Source organism: Lissotriton helveticus, chromosome 6 (genome assembly GCF_964261635.1).
Source record: "Lissotriton helveticus chromosome 6, aLisHel1.1, whole genome shotgun sequence".
In the NCBI taxonomy this organism is placed as follows: domain Eukaryota; kingdom Metazoa; phylum Chordata; class Amphibia; order Caudata; family Salamandridae; genus Lissotriton; species Lissotriton helveticus.
In genome coordinates, this window is record NC_136067.1 from 1,273,046,893 (window position 1) to 1,273,059,598 (window position 12,706).

Consider the following 12,706-nt stretch of genomic DNA (forward strand, 5'->3'; position numbering starts at 1 on the left):
ACATACCCAAGGTCAACATGGTGGAGATGAGCTCTGGAATCAAATTGGTTTAGCATACGGTTGTACATCACAATATCGATAACAAAAATATATTCTGGCATAAATACTGGATCCATAATGTCATTTACAAAAATATTGCTCCACTGGGTGTAGATTGTCTGTTAATAATTCCAACAGGGCGATATTTTTGTGAACCATAATTTGGACACTATAGTTTTGTCAAATAACATTGGGGCCTGGATATTCTGCTCCCATACCTGAGCAGACATTAGAAATCCACTGCACATCCCTGAAAGTCGAACATTTTAACAGCAAATATAGCTTTTCAATCTTAGCCTTCATGCACTGCGCGAGACCTTACACTAAATCACAAACAGCACCACTGGTGGAATCAGTAATGACGTCATTAACGGTGTCACACCCAGGACAGAAGATTAAGAGCGATTTTGAACTCGAGACGAGAAGAAAGTTATTAAATCACTGACACATTCAGTAAGATATCCATGTCGACACAGGATGTAGTAAGTTGGACGTCGGTGTGGAAGGGAAGAACTCCGAATTCAGTAGCTATTGGGCGGGGTTCATTTGAAGTGCTCTGCTAAAAGTTAGATAAAATACATAGGCCCTCGTGACAAGTTAATATATAGGCCCTCACGAAAAGGTAATACATAGGCCCTCACGAAAAGGTAATACATAGGCCCTCATGACAAGTTAATACATAGGCTCTCATGACAAGTTAATACATAGGCTCTCATGACAAGTTAATACATAGGCTCTCATGACAAGTTAATACATAGGCTCTCATGACAAGTTAATACATAGGCCCTCATGACAAGTTAATACATAGGCTCTCATGACAAGTTAATACATAGGCCCTCACGAAAAGGTAATACATAGGCCCTCACGAAAAGGTAATACATAGGCCCTCATGACAAGTTAATACATAGGCTCTCATGACAAGTTAATACATAGGCTCTCATGACAAGTTAATACATAGGCCCTCATGACAAGTTAATACATAGGCTCTCATGACAAGTTAATACATAGGCCCTCATGACAAGTTAATACATAGGCTCTCATGACAAGTTAATACATAGGCTCTCATGACAAGTTAATACATAGGCCCTCACGAAAAGGTAATACATAGGCCCTCACGAAAAGGTAATACATAGGCCCTCATGACAAGTTAATACATAGGCTCTCATGACAAGTTAATACATAGGCTCTCATGACAAGTTAATACATAGGCTCTCATGACAAGTTAATACATAGGCCCTCATGACAAGTTAATACATAGGCTCTCATGACAAGTTAATACATAGGCCCTCATGACAAGTTAATACATAGGCTCTCATGACAAGTTAATACATAGGCCCTCATGACAAGTTAATACATAGGCTCTCATGACAAGTTAATACATAGGCCCTCACGAAAAGGTAATACATAGGCCCTCACGAAAAGGTAATACATAGGCCCTCATGACAAGTTAATACATAGGCTCTCATGACAAGTTAATACATAGGCTCTCATGACAAGTTAATACATAGGCCCTCATGACAAGTTAATACATAGGCTCTCATGACAAGTTAATACATAGGCCCTCATGACAAGTTAATACATAGGCTCTCATGACAAGTTAATACATAGGCTCTCATGACAAGTTAATACATAGGCCCTCACGAAAAGGTAATACATAGGCCCTCACGAAAAGGTAATACATAGGCCCTCATGACAAGTTAATACATAGGCTCTCATGACAAGTTAATACATAGGCTCTCATGACAAGTTAATACATAGGCTCTCATGACAAGTTAATACATAGGCCCTCATGACAAGTTAATACATAGGCTCTCATGACAAGTTAATACATAGGCCCTCATGACAAGTTAATACATAGGCTCTCATGACAAGTTAATACATAGGCTCTCATGACAAGTTAATACATAGGCCCTCATGACAAGTTAATACATAGGCTCTCATGACAAGTTAATAGATAGGCCCTCATGACAAGTTAAGTGTTAAACTCCGATCTAAGTGCAAACTTCTGTTTGCAAAGGTATAGGAATTATGGTTGTGCAAAAATTATAACACCCTGACTGTTTACCTTGACAGACTTTGGCAGGTCAAAGCTGCTAAATGTTACGGGTAAAAAGGAGGCAACAGATGCATTATTTGGTATGGTAAATGTTATGCCTCATTTTGAAGTTCGAAACTGGTGATAGGAGGTATTTACTACATGTGGTAACACCTCACCCTGGGGTAATAGCATTTACTGCTTGTGGCAAATACCCCATCGTATTCTGCCCAACTTGTAATGAGGGCCATAAGTGTTGAGCAGCAGATGTATGCGCCTATGTGGTGGGTGAATTGCAAAAATGTGGCCACAAAACAGAGAATACTGTATTGGGTCAAAGACAAAAGATATATCCAATACATGATTGTCTTTGGTGTGGTACCCTGCTGCACGTTCACATAGCAGTGCATCTTGGTGGGTTAATTGTATCTCTTGAGCTCTGGACCTGGTACAGTTACGAATTGCATTGTGAGAGGTCTGGCATAGACAGTCAGGTAAGATTGAGTCATAAGTATAAGGATACTGATTTCAGGCCAGTGGAGTGTATAGATGTATTCCATGGAAGCAGTATGCCCTGGTTGATACTTATGTATAAGGGAGAGGTGCTCTGGACATGTGATGAGTTAAAGAATTCTTCAGCTACGATTGGGCGACATAAAGCTGCTGCATAATGCGGCATTTTTACTGCACAGCAGAAACTGAAGATATCTCCAGATGTACAGAGTAAGGACACTAGATGTGGACATGTTCAGGAATAGATATGCATAATATCTGTGCGTAGATAAATAGATATACTATATACTTTTTAGTTTTAAATATATTTTATTGAGCCAATAAGCATAGTAAAACATCACATTACAGTGTACTTGTAACAGGTAAACCAATCGAGAATGACAGGCAGGCGTGTGTCCAGCACACTGTGTGATATGGCAAGGAAAATGGTTTCCCGATGAGAGCGTTTTGATGCTCAGAAGGCAGATGATAGGCAATATTAGCAAACATGTTTAAACAAACAATGCCCACAAAACCTCTCCACCCCCCCAGCCCTCGCCCGGCCCCCCTCCCTCACCAATGTGCCGTATGTGGGAGATCCATCTTTCTCTGGTCAGAGAAGAGCTGTCGTGATTACCCTTGAGGTTCCTGAGTACCAGTAGCTGTGTCCGTAAGGCGCAGCAATCGGAGATATCTCGGGCAGGTTATTTCATTGAACTCCTTAGATAGGAGAGATATAAATGGCTGCCAGATCTTTTGAAATGTATCTGAAGTATGTGTGAGGGTTGCTTGGATGCGTTCCATGCCCAGGGTGAACCAGAGTTTGTGTAGCCATCCTGTATGCGTGGGTTTGGTTGGCGATCCCCAGAGTGATAGAATATGTTGTGTAGCTGCCTGCATGGCAATGCCCATCTGGCGACCCCGGGTAGATTTCAGGGGAAAAGTGAGTGCGTTTGGGAGTCCCAGGATGGCATACGCGGGAAATCTTGGGATTTCGGTGTCAAAGGTTGCATCTATATCATTCAAGACTGTGTCCCAGTAACGTCGAACCTCTCCACAGTCCCAGAGGATATGTGTCAAAGTGCCCTGTTCCCCGCACCCTCTCCAACATAAGTCGCTCCGGGATGGGTTGCCTCTGTGAAGCCGGACTGGTGTAAGGTGCCAATATGTCGCTAATTTCACGGCTGTTTCCCTGCCCGTTGTGTTACGTGTGGTATGTGAAGCCCTGTAGTACACCTGGCTCCATTCCTTAGGTGTTAGTGTTCTGCCCAGTTCAGCTTCGCACCTTTTCTGACCCGCTGTCTTGCTTAGTGCTAGGGGGGGTGTAAGCATTTTATAAATGTCCGAGATTAGATGTCGATCAGTGTCTTTGGTCAGGAGCCACTTCTCAAAGGAGGTCATTGGGCGGCCCACCAGGGTAACAATCGCAGGGTCAGTTAGCCAATGTCGTAATTGAAAATACTGAAAAAGGTGAGGGTCTGTGATATCATAGCCTTGCTTGATGTCTGAAAGGGTGAGAAAGCCTTGTATGTCAAAGAGGTCCCCAGCGCGCTTGCATGCGGTGCCCCGCCATTGTGTGAAGGCGCGAGGGTTGTTGCCCGGCGGAAATTCTGGGTTATCTAAAATTGGGGTGAATGGAGAGGGAAATGTGGTCAGACCTCTTTTGACTGCTACTGTGTCCCAGACTTTAGTGACAGTGCGTGTTATAGGTGAGTTAGTGAGGTAAGCCGGTCGGTGTCTTCTGGGTAAAAAGGGAATTTCCCAGAGGGGTCTTTGAGCCATGGCCCTATCCTGAAAGAGCCACCTTTTCTCTGATTCGGGTCTATACCATTCCACCAAGTATCTGAGTTGTGCGGCTTGGAAGTATTGTAGTAGGTTGGGGATCCCCAGGCCCCCTTCATCCATACCCCTGTGCACCAGTTGTTTATGTAGACGCGCCCGCTTTCCCTCCCAGATAAAGTGATGTAGTGCTGCCTGGAGATCCGAAATGGTGCCCCTCGGGGGAGCTACTGGGAGGGTCTGGAAGATGTACAGGATTTTAGGCAGGGTCTACATTTTCACAGCTGCGACTCTTCCCAGGAGGGACAGGGGTTGTTTGGACCAGCGCGCTAAGTCCGCTCGGATCTGAGTGGTGAGGGACTTATAGTTGAGAGCAACTGTCGATTCTGTCGAAGAGGTAAGGGTAATCCCCAAATATGGGAGTTCTGAGGTTATTTGAAGGCTAGTGCGTGAGGGCGAGCGTTACCCCCCAGCGGTAATATTAGGGACTTCCCTCTGTTGATCTTGAAGCCTGCGACAGTGCCGAACGTGTCCAACTCCTCTAGGAAGGCGGGCACCGAGTGGTTAGGTCGGTCAAGAGCGACTATGATGTCGTCTGCATAAAGGCTAATTGTATGTGGTTCTCCGCCGAAGGTGACACCACTAATGTCGGGGTTGTCTCGTATTTTCTGCGCCAAAGGTTCAATGTAGAGGGCAAACAGAAGGGGAGACAGGGGGCAGCCCTGTCTCGTCCCACGTTGAATGTCAAAGGGGTCAGAGCGCACACCGCCCAGCCGGACCCTAGCTTGGGGATGGTGGTAACAGCTGGCGATCCAGGAACGAAAGCGGTCGCCAAGTCCGAAGCGTAGCAGCACCTGCTGTAAGTATGTCCAGTCGACGCGGTCAAACGCCTTCTCCGCGTCTATGGCCACAAGCACAGCATCGGATTCCTGGAAGTGTGCCTTATCTATTAGATGCTATTTCAAAAGAACAAAGGTCCTAAGCTTAGAACAATTTTTAGAAAAATTAAATACCATAAAGACCACAATCGGACAATATGTACAGTTCTTCTTATACCCAGCCGGGCAAAGAATTTATTTTAGGAATGTTTGACAGGGAGTCAATTCAAGTATTACAATATCATATCAAACATAGTAGTGTTTGAAGTAAGGCACAGGCCTGTGCCGTACTCATCAAGATAGAGAAAGGTTGTGAAAAAGTGGTGCAGAAGAAAGAATAGTTTACATCAGGCAAAGGAAGAGTTGAGCAAAACAGTGGTACTGCTTTAGGATTTAAATTGGCAGTATTCCCTTTAGTAGATCATACAAAAATAAATCACAATAATAGAAATGTATGTCTACATAACAGTGTCGACGGCGTTTCGATCCTGTGCTCTAAAATAAAAGGATCATCATCAGGACTTAATATGTGCCTGGAATAACATAGGACAATCAAGCCCAGGGGCGGGTTTGAAGAGGCGCTTTCAGTAAATGCTGACCTCAATGTAGGGGTACATTGGGGGCGTTTGTGATGTGCTTCAGGAGGCAATATATTTTCAGCGTCCTGGGACGGCTGCCCAGTCTGGAGTGCTCGATTGGAAGAGATTATGGGGGAACAATCTTGGAGGGGGATACGTTATCCCGTAACAGCATCAGATAGCTAAGTAAAGTTGAGTGAGCGCCTCGTTTGGCGTTCTCACCCGGTTTCCAGGGACTCCGTAGCGGCGGTCGGGAGATTGCACGATCCGCTCGCATTAGGCAGGATGACGGTGCATCTGTTCCTCTCAAACGTTGTTGCTCTATTAGATGCAGCATTTTCTTGGTGTTATCGCTGCATTGGCGGTTGGGCACGAAGCCCGATTGGTCAGGTTCCAGGATTCCGGGTAGGAGCGGGCCCAGGCGTGCTGCTAGAACTCCGGTGAAGAGCTTTAGATCTAAGTTCAGCAAGGAGATCGGTCGGAATGCTGAGCAATGTGTCGGTTTCTTGCCCGGTTTGGGCAGGACGATCACTTCAGCTGCCAACATATCGGGGGGAACGGAGCCAGGTCCCTCAAAGGAGTTAAAAAGCCGGGTGAGGACAAGAGCCACTAGCTGGCAAAATGATTTATAAAACCCAGCCGAAAAGCCATCCGGTCCGGGGGATTTCAGTGGGCGAAGTCTGGATATAGCCGCCGTTACCTCCTCCAGGCGGATGGGGGTGTCTAGCGCGTCCGCACTAGACTGGGACAGCTCCGTAATTGCCGCCGAGGACAGGTATGTCTCAACACCCCCGCGAGATGGCGCGTCCGCGCCGTATAGTGAGGCGTAGTAGGTACGGAACACATTTGCGACCTGGGTTTCCTCAGTGAGGGTATTCCCAGAGTCATCCGTGAGGCTAGCGATTTTCGCGTGTTGGGATTTAGCTTTAAGGGCGCTAGCTAACAAGCGTCCCGTCCTGTTGCCTCCAACATAATATGTGTGTCAAAGGCGGAGCGCAGCGAATTCCGCCCTATCCGTGTCAAGGGAAGCCAGTTGGGCTCTAGCAGCTTTCAACTGTCGCCATATCCGTGGGGCGCCCGTGCGGCTGTGTACCCTCTCTAATTCGGCAACCTGGGTCGTGAGCTCGGACCTCTTCTCCTTCCGATCCTTAGCCTCTTTGGCAGCGATCGCTATCAATTCCCCGCGGACCACTGATTTTAAGGCTCCCCATAAGGCCGACAACGACACTTCCGGTGTGTCATTAATAGTCAGGTAGTCGACAATGCATTTACGTAGGCGTTCGCGGACTTCTGGTCGCTGTAACATGGTTTCGCGGAGACGCCATGCACCTCGGGGGCGGGAGGGTGTAGGGGCATTGATTGTTAGTTCTATTGCGTCGTGATCTGAAAGCGCTGCGGGCACAATGTCAATCGCAGCTAAGTTAGAGACCAACTCGGACGATCCTAAGAAGTGGTCCAACCTGGCGTAGGTATGGTGGACGTGGGAGTAGAAGGTGAATTGCGTTGCGTTCGGGTGCGCAGTGCGCCAGAGATCTACCAGGCCCCTCTCTCGCAGCCACTCCGCCCCCGCCGCAGTGATAGCGCCGGTGTCCCCATAGCGGTGTCCTGACCTGTCTTTGCTGGTGTCCATGACTAAATTAAGGTCCCCCCCGATGAGCAAAAGTGTGTTGGATGATTGAAGAGATTCAGAGAGTGCGCCTTTCAGAAAGGTTTCCTGACCCGTGTTGGGAGCGTAAACTGACCCTATGGTGAGGCTCATGCTTCCAAGCTGGAAGGTGTGCGTGAGAAGACGGCCCCCAACCTCCCCCGCCTTGACCCCCATCTTCCCACTAAAGTGTCTAGAAACTAAGATGGCCACCCCGGCTTTCTTTGTGGGAAGGGAAGAAAAGAATTGTTGGGGAAAGGCGCGTGAGCGCATCCTGTGCAATCCTTGGGCAAAAGGTGGGTCTCCTGAAGCAAACAGAGGTCGGCCCCAGAGTTTTCCAAATAAGAGAGTATTGCCCTTCTTTTGATGGGGTTGTTCAGGCCTTTGACATTTAGTGTCAGCAACTTCAGCTTGGGACTAGCCATTGTTATGAAATAGGAGTCGAGTAGCGTCCAGTACAGCAGTGACCCTCATCTCAGCTGTTGGGGAGTAAGTTGGACAGAGCGAGAGGAGCTCCGACTGCTGCATGTCACATAGAGAGCGTGTGCGTGTTCTCGGCTTGTGAATGTAAATGTAAATGTAAATGTACAGGAATTTATATAGCGCAAATCACCAAGCGGTTTCTAAGCGCTTGCTTAGGGAACCCGTCCTGGTATTCCCCTGTGAGATAACCCCGGCAGGGTATCCACAAGGTGAAAGCCAGGCATCCCGCCGCGAGGGGCCGTTGTGGAGATTAAGCAAGCTATTGCCCAGAGTCGCAGAGTGTGAACCCGTGAATCGAGTAGGCACCGGAGCGAGAATTGTCGAATCCATGGACGTTTTAGGACTCAAGACCCCACCAAGCCGGGAATTGAACCCCGGTCCCGGGCTGACCTCTGCTTCCAGGTCTGCCTCCTCTAACCAGTGAGCCACACTTCTTGACTGTGCACAACTGTAGAAACACCCGTAGGGTGAGGTGTAGCACTGAGTTACGGAGATGCGACGCAGCTGTTCTATTAGTATCAATTCCCCCTCGGGACACTGGTTCCCACCCCAACTCCCACCCCAACTGTACCCCCAGAACACCCCATGCACCCACGGTCAAACTCCATGGAGTAAAACTTCCGCCAACAATCCCCCCCACCCCCCTCCCACTTCCCAGGCCCCAACACCCAAATGTGAGTAGGTATAGTCCCAGTCCTGTTAGTCCGCACAGGGCTGTGGTATAGGTCTTCATCCGGGTCATGTCCCGTGGCAGTCGCATCGGCCCCCCGCCCGATTCCCACCCCCCACATGGGGATGAGTGTTTGATCTCCCTTAGAGTGCAGCCATCAACCAACGGAAGAGGTCTCTTTGGCCACCTCCGCCACCGCCGTCGCTCGCTCCTGCGTGATGATAGAGGCTTCAGGTGGTGCGAGGGCGACCGCCTGCGGTTCACAGTCTGCCAGCCCCCTTCAGAAGGCCTCTGAGACGAGCTAGGAGTGGGCTCGTCAACGTCATGCTCAAGGCCTAGGAGGGCGCAGGTATCTTTGAGCGAGCGCAGCTGGTGTAACTTCCCGTTCCATTTGAATATTAGTCTAAATGGGTGGCCCCAGGAATATGGAGTTTCATGTTGCCTTAGGAAGTCCGTTGCCTTCCGGAATTCTTTGCGTTTTTGCAGGGTGATGGACGACAGGTCCTGATACAAGGCTATAGAGTTACCTTGGAATTGAAGAGGTTGGGCCCGCCGTGCTTCTCGGAGGATCCGCTCCTTCAGCGGAAAGTCGGGTAGAAAGGCCAATATGTCTGGTGGCGGAGCGGAGGAGCGTCTAGGCAACCCAACTCTGTGCGCCCTGTCGATGCGTATCTCAAAGTCTGCTGGTTCTCCCAAAACGGACCTGAATAGGGCCTGCAGGTAACCCGTGACATCAGACCCCTCCGTTTTCTGAGGAACTCCCCGGACCCATATGTTGTTCCGACGGGAGCCGTTCTCAAGATCTTCCGCATGGGCCTGGAGGTCCACCTGCTGGTCAGTGAGCCGCACTATTTCTGGCTGGAGGTGCGTTATTTCCATGCTCCTGGTCTGATCCGCTTCCTCGACAGCCACCACTCGTTCTCCAAGGCCCTCCACGTCGGAGCTCTCGGACCTCGCCCGCCACCTCCTGCTTTAAGGACCTGAAGTCGTCCCTAAGGGAATTAAATAGCGTCTCCAAGAATGTTCTAGTGATGGGCGACTGGTCATCTGCCTGCGCAGGCGGTAATTTCGCGGCCGACGGGGAGGGTGGGTCTTTGCCAGGTTTCTGCTGAGTTTTGGCCAAGAGTTCTGGAAGCGTCTGTGACCCCTTCTTCGATCGCTGTCCCGCCATGTTGTAACCGGGGCCCCAGCGGCTTGTGAGCTCGTCAGTTGGGGTGTCGGGGCGCGGCTAAGGCGAGACTGGTAATCCCGGGGGGGCCGTCACCACTCCGTCTCTGACAACCCGGCTACCGGATGGTGTGGTAGTGTCCCCTCTGCAATGATCGGTGGAGTGGGCGCTCAGACGTCCGCCCCGGGGAGCAGCCAGGCAGTGGACCAATATTGAAAGCGGGCCGTGGTGGTGTGCACTAGTGGGGATGGTCGCCGTGTCTCGTGGCAACGCTGGGCGGCAAGAGTCTAGTGTAGGATCCGGCGCACCCTCTCTGTTGTGATTAAGGCGCAGTCTGGAGGTCCCAGGGGTCCCCAACGCCAGAGGCTCGATTTTGCCCCCCGAGTCCCGTGGCGTAACCCACCTCAGCTCTCCTCACCTGGGTGTAACTGCTCCACGTGGTGGCTCAGGGGTGGACTCTCCTGCTGCTGGGCTATGTCCGATCAGCACCCCAGGTCGGCCCGATCCTCCAGCACCGCCCAGACCAGTGGAGTGCAGCCTCGGTGTGCTTCGCTGACCCTGGTGACGCTGCCCGGCCGGCGGGGGTCCCCCACGCCCACTCTGGTGATCTCGGCGAAGCCGCCTCTCCGGCAATCACCGTCCGGGCCCGCCTCAGCCCTGCAGGGTCTGTCCGCTAGGCCGCGCCGGGAGGCCCAAAGCCGGGGGGTCGATTTCCACAATACCCGGCCGGCTCGCACCACGCTGCCGGCCAGGCCGCGGGAGCGGAGGCGCACACCAACCTGGACCGCCGAAGCTAAGGCCATGTCAGGGTCTCCTCGGGTAGGCGCTCTGGTCAGCTGCAGGATCCCCCCAGGGCCGGGGACAGTGAGCGCGCCGGCTCTCACAGGGTCGAGGTGGCCGCCATTACACAGCCGCAGACCGCAGTCTACAGCGCCCCCGGTCTCGCGCACGGCCCAGATGTCGGCAATCGGGGCTCCGGATAGGTCGTTTTCCGCAATACCCGGCCGGCTCGCACCACGCTGCCGGCCAGGCCGCGGGAGCGGAGGCGCACACCAACCTGGACCGCCGAAGCTAAGGCCGTGTCAGGGTCTCCTCAGGTAGGCGCTCTGGTCAGCTGCAGGATCCCCCCAGGGCCGGGGACAGTGAGCGCGCCGGCTCTCACAGGGTCGAGGTGGCCGCCATTACACAGCCGCAGACCGCAGTCTTCAGCGCCCCCGGTCTTGCGCACGGCCCAGATGTCGGCAATCGGGGCTCCGGATGTCCCAGTGCAGTACTGGCAACGAGTTCCGCGGTTGTTGGAGCCGCAGGGAGATCTGGCTGCGCGATGAGGTGTTATCAGGCGGGATCGGGCAGGGAGCCTCCGGGACCTGCGACCGATCACGCCGCCATCTTGGCCACGCCCCCCTACTATATACTTTTTAACTGAGAACCAACTATTGGATGTAAATGCTTAAGGTAATTCTACTTAATCATATGAGTATGACAGAGCAGTATGTTCAATTGGTATTCGCTAATCTGTGCGACTTCAGAAAGGGACTGAACAGATGTAGATCAGTATGGCCTGGAGTGCTGTATTATGTCCCCACCAGACTAGACAACCATCATCCCTAGGTACGGACACCTCTACATCCCTTGTCTCATGCAGAGGTGATTTTGTCTAGCGTTTTGGATCATAGAGCGCTTTTTAGAACAGGGTTTGCCTGATCTGCATAAAGTTGATGTCCTTCAGAAATGAGGGAACGTCTTGCTCAAGGTAGTGGCACTGGTTTATGAACCATAGTGTGATCAAGTTCTGTCATTTACTGTCAGGGTCGCTGTGGGGCGGAATATCGACACGGAAACCAAAATAAAAGTGCCCCCCATTAACAAATAAGATAGTTAAAAAATATTCCCACATTCTGCAAATCCGGGCTGTTTTAAACTTGTAAAGACACACTGTATAGGTGTTTCGTAATGCGTAGGAGACTGCATGCTATTGTGCTTGCCGCAGGCAATGTTATTGGTAATATCAGGGAAACCAGCAGTAAACACTGGACCACCAGACCATAAAACAGTCAAAAAGCAGCCAAAAGACCAGCCAACACACAATGATTAGTCAGAACAGCCCTTCTGGCATTACAAGATTGCCCATTATGCCTGTCCGACCATGTTCCCTCTAGGTTGGAAAGCAGCGGCCTGTACCATTTGAATCTGTGGTCAGAGACCAAGTCCTTTTGAGAAGGTTCAAAAACATTGGAACTCCTTACAAACCCGAATTAAAAGCATTTTTATTGATGTATACTCTACTTATAGGAGGAAGCTTGAAACCCACTTGCTCCAACAACCTTTCTCCCACACGAATGCCAGTGGCCTTCTTTTTACACACTCTGTACGCTTTTCTTTTTCTCTGTGATCCTTTCCACATTTGTTTTGGGACTTCCTTTCACTGTCTGGGCTCTGTCTTGGATCTAGCTCTGAAGCATTCTAGCCTCTAAGGTTCCCATCCTTATATCCTTTCCTTGCAGTTGTTAAAACCATATACCTGTTGTGTTTTGAACCCCTGAAACCTATTACCTACTTCTATAAACATCTGCATATCTAAGTATCTCCTGTCTTAACTTCTCATTATTGCTTCCTCCTGGAGTAACTTGTTCACAACCGTAAACGTAACCTGCAACCATGTAAAAACTAACTGCCAACCGCCTTGCACCTGCTTCAAGCAACAACCAAATACGATTTTACCCCACACCTGCGCACCTGTGCTCAATAAACCCACCCTAAAGCCATGCAGAACATTAAGAAATAACCCAATAATAAATTAGGGAGGGAGGGCGGGAGACATTTTCCCAACTCTCCTGGCCGACTGCTCTGTCACCTTACTCAAAATGGCGACATGGAGCGAAAAATGGAGCCTAAATATCCCGCTCTCACCAGCCCAAAAAGTAGAGCCCAAAGGAGCC

At 50.3% G+C, this 12,706-nt stretch overlaps 1 protein-coding gene across 3 annotated transcripts in view; it reads left to right on the forward strand.

Moving 5' to 3' along the window:
* Positions 1 to 12,706, forward strand: part of HIVEP2 (HIVEP zinc finger 2) — a 523,606-nt gene that overhangs the window by 480,656 nt on the left and 30,244 nt on the right. The gene's annotated exons all lie outside the window — the stretch shown is intronic.